The 4,466-nt window shown below is 39.0% G+C and overlaps 1 pseudogene; it reads left to right on the top strand.

Moving 5' to 3' along the window:
- The first annotated feature begins 4,091 nt into the window (after nt 1-4,091).
- On the top strand, nt 4,092-4,209 carry LOC148526679 (5S ribosomal RNA; annotated as a pseudogene).
- Nucleotides 4,210-4,466: the final 257 nt, after the last annotated feature.

The following is a 4,466-nucleotide window of genomic DNA, read 5'->3' as shown; positions in this document are numbered from 1 at the left end:
CATGCTCTTCACACCGTTGAAGTGGAAAAAGTTACAAGTAATTAGAAACATTTTGATTATGAATTTTAAGTCTTATTTAGCATTAACAAGGGGTGGACTGTTGAAGTTAAATCGAAATGGTGTCTGTATTGCTTGCTTGATTGGTTCTGTTCAAAATAATTGTCTTTAGTTAATCCTTGCAGTGACCAAATGGATGTTGATGGGTTAACCACAAAAGACCTGAGCATGAAAATGTGGGTTTGATGAGAATTTCATGAACTGTGATTTTGATGATGCCTTTCAGTCTGGGACAAGACAAATAGTCGTGGTTCTTATTTGTTTTATTGAAGAACTAGTGTAATGTTATCTTCTGAATGTCACTTTGAGCAAGTCATCTAATGTCACAATGATCAGCTGAACATCACCTGATTTTGCTTGCATGTTCCCTAGACCTTTTCCTTCAACATACATTGCTAGTTAGTTTACTATACATTATCCAATTAAGTATCTGTATTGCAGTGACGTGCTGTAAGGTCAATGTCTGGGGATGCACACAAGTATAAAAACAGAGTTTTTATATCAAAACTGTGGTGCATGACAGGGAGTAAGACTCCCTGCCTCCCCTGTCTACCCTGACTGTATGTCCTTGCTGTATTGTAGTTTACTTATAAACACTCCTTTGTAAATTATTTCTAAATTATGTTTATTCTATGTCTTGCAAAACAGCTCCAAAGGCAGAAATCTATCTGACATCTCATTGTACTTACTCCATGTCACTCTGCACAGAAGGGTGGAGGTGTCTCCTTAAGTAAATCATTATATGCTTTACCAAAAACAGACAGTGCATAGAATATTTACCTTATCAAGTTGAAGACTTCACATCACTATCTGCATGTAATGTTGGCTGGTACATGTTCTTAAATCCATGGCCGGCCCCATATCATGGAGAGTTTGTTATTTCTGTGTAGACACTGGCAGGAAGAAAATCTTGGTATGACACATCGACAGGGTTACAGACCCAAGAAACCGCACCCAGACAGTGTAGATAAGATCAGACCACACTCCTAATCAGAGGTGAGTGGTTCATTTGTATCAAAGACCCTCTTTCACCTTACATGAAATGGTTCGACTATAAGGGAAGATGTGCTCAGCCTCTACCAGCTGTAAGGTGGATGTGCTTAGGTAAGTCATTTGGCTGATCAGAGGAGGATATCAGCCTGGAAGACCCTGTAAAATGGTTCAGTCCATCAGCTGATAGAGGTTTGGATGAGATGATTGCATTACTAAAGGATTCACAATTTGAGGGAACCTACCACTGCCTACTATTAACAGACTGGGGTAAGAGGTTAAACTGTTCAGTGAAGCTGGTTATAATATCAGTCCAGGATTTCCTGCACAGCATGGATGGAGGATCTGAGTTTAAGCTGCTAAATTCATCTTTTAACTTTCCTCTCTGCTTTGAGATATGTAAATTTGTCAGACATTTCCGTGTTTTTTCCGTGTGTGTATGTATGTATGTGTATATATATGTGTGTATATATACTCACACACACACAGAAAAAAACACGGGAATGTCTAACAAATTTACATATCTCAAAGCAGCATATTTATCACCAGCTTCAATAGAGAGGGAAGTTAAAAGATTAATTTAACAGCTTAAACTCAGATATATGTGAGTGTGTGTGTGTGTGTGTGTGTGTGTGTGTATGTATGTGTATATATATATATATATATATATACACACACACACACAATACTGTTCAAAAGTTTTAGGCAGGTGTGGAAAAATGCTGCAAAGTAAGAATGCTTTAAAAAATAGAAGTGTTTTGGTTTATTTTCATCAATTTAAAATGCAAAGTTAACAGAAGAGCAACCTAAATCAAATCAGGATTTGGTGTGACCACCCTTTGCCTCCAAAACAACATTGATTCTTCTAGGTACACTCACACAAAGTCATGGATTTTGTAGATTTATAGTTGTGTATGATTAACCAAGCATACCAAACAGGTGATAATGATCATCATTTTCATATGTAGTTTGAACCACAGTCATGAACTGAAACAGAAAGATCTATATAGGATGCTTTAAAACTGGGTGAGGAGCAGCCAAGCTCTGCTGCAAAAGTGAGGTTGTGGAAGACCGTTTCTTGTTATAGGTCATACACCAGGGCAAGACTGAGCACAGCAACAAGACACAAGGTAATTCTACTGCATCAGAGAGGTCTCTCCCAGGGAATGATTTCAAAGGAGACTCTGGTTTCAAGATGTGCTGTTTAAGCTCTTTTGAAGAAGCACAAAGAAACGGCCAATGTTGAGAACAGCAGATGCAGTGGTCGGCCAAGGAACCTTAGTGCATCAGATAAAAAAAAAAAACACATCATGCTTACTTCCCTTCAAAATTGGAAGATGTCCAGCAGTGCCATCAGCTCAGAACTAGCAGAAACCAGTGCTACCCTGGTACACCCATCTACTGTTCACAGAAGCCTGGCCAGAAGTGGTCTTCATGGAATAATTGCATCCAAAAAGCAATACCTCCGACGTGGAAACATGGCCACGCGGCTCAACTATGCATGAAAACATAGAAACGGGTACAGAAAAATGGCAGCCAGTGCTCTGGACTAATGAGTCAAACTTTGAAATATCTGGCTGAGCTAGCAGGCAGTTTGTTCACCAAAGTGCAGGAGAGTGGTACAATAATAAATGTCTTCAGGCAACAGTGAAGCATGGTGGGAGTTCTTTGCAAGTTTGGGGAGGCAATTCAGTAAATGGAGTTGGAGATTTGGTTAGGATTAATGGTGTCCTCAATGCTGAGAAATACAGGCAGATACTGATCCATCATGCACTACCATCAGGGAAGTGTCTTATTGGCTCCAAATGTATTATGCAGCAGACAATGACCCCAAACAAACAGCCAATGTCATTAAGAACTATCTTCAGCATAAAGGAGCCCTGGAAGTGATTATATGGCCACCACAGAGCCCTGATCTCTGGATTCTGTGGGGGTGCCCAGTGATGCTCCTGTCCCTAGTGGTTTGCCAACTACGGTGGTGCGTATGAGTGACTACACTGACTTCCCTTTGACTGACCTCAACAAGGCTGACCCTAACTATCCCAACCCATACTCCCCTTGTAGAGTATTCCTACTTAGAAGAAAGTGAGTGCCACAGACAGTAGTTCAGTGAAGCTCAGCTTGCTGACATCTCTGTAAGGCATACTGTGACCAGTTGGCAGGTAAGGTAGTCAAACTAGTCACTTAATATATACAAATATAAATTCATGCGCACAGATATTAATACATAATTTTTAAAACTCTCAAAGATCACTTGTCAAAAAACTTAACTGACACCCCTCTAAAGAAACCAGTAAGGAGAAATGCATTAGGGCTCAGTATTTGGACACTCTCTGAATCATTTGGAAGCCCTTGGATTTTTTATTTACTGCTAAAGCTGCTCTCATACTCCTCTCAGACGGCGACATGCTCACTACCGAATATAAAGGAATGTCTTGTGGCTGTTGGTCCCCATATAGGGTTATATCTTGGCGCTGAGCCTACCATCCGGAATCAGCTATGTGAAATAACAGTGGCACAGGGTGGGGGAGGTAGAGGTAAGCACTGGCCACTGATATAACAACTGAGACTGTGCAGGCATCTTAAATACAAAGTTTACTTACCCAAGGAATAACTTTACTAATCGCATTATTATATTATCAGGAGTACAGATTCTTCTTTTTTCAACTATATAGGATTTTCCTATGCTTTTTTTCAGCCGCTGATTATAGCCGCTGCAAGTAATGTGATGAACTGATAAATTATTTTTCTGTACTCCTAATAATATTACTAAGGGAGTTGCTTCTTTATGTATTGAAAATAGTTTTAAATCTTTATATATTATAATTAAGTGCTTTTTTTTTAGAAATATATATCATTTAGTCACTTAATAGCACATTGCCAATTTTATGAAATTTTCATACTTGTGTTGGCCTAATGTTAATAAATCAGAATGTATGACTAGGATGGACTAGTTCTTGGGAAAGTTCAGCTTGGTCCAGGAAAATGTAAAAGTCTAATTATTATTTTTCTCTTCGGCAATGATTGTGTTTACAGCCACACTGACCTACAGCAACACCACACTGGACATGCCCAATGTCATTGATCTTGGAAGCTAAGCTGTGTTGGGCCTGGTTAGTACTTGGATGGGAGACCACCTTGGAATACCAGATGCTGTAGGTATCACCGGGAAATAATAAGTGCTGTGGATACAAGTATTGGAGATAAATAGGGTGTCATGTTGATTTAGTTCTTGACACAATGGTCAGAAATGTATCTGAATAAGGATTTTTTTTATGACATAAAACATTTGTTGAGTTCACTAGATATATTTCAGATATATGAATTGTTAAGGACAAATTTAGTGTGGAGTCTGTAAAGAAAGGCATATGGTGTATAGACACAGTAATGCTCACCTGCACATATCCATTTCTGATTGA

The sequence above is a fragment of the Taudactylus pleione genome, unplaced genomic scaffold, assembly GCF_031769625.1.
Source record: "Taudactylus pleione unplaced genomic scaffold, aTauple2 ptg000095l, whole genome shotgun sequence".
Classification (NCBI taxonomy): Eukaryota; Metazoa; Chordata; class Amphibia; order Anura; family Myobatrachidae; genus Taudactylus; species Taudactylus pleione.
The sequence above is the reverse complement of the archived record's forward strand: the minus strand, read 5'-3'. Positions and strand labels throughout refer to the sequence as shown.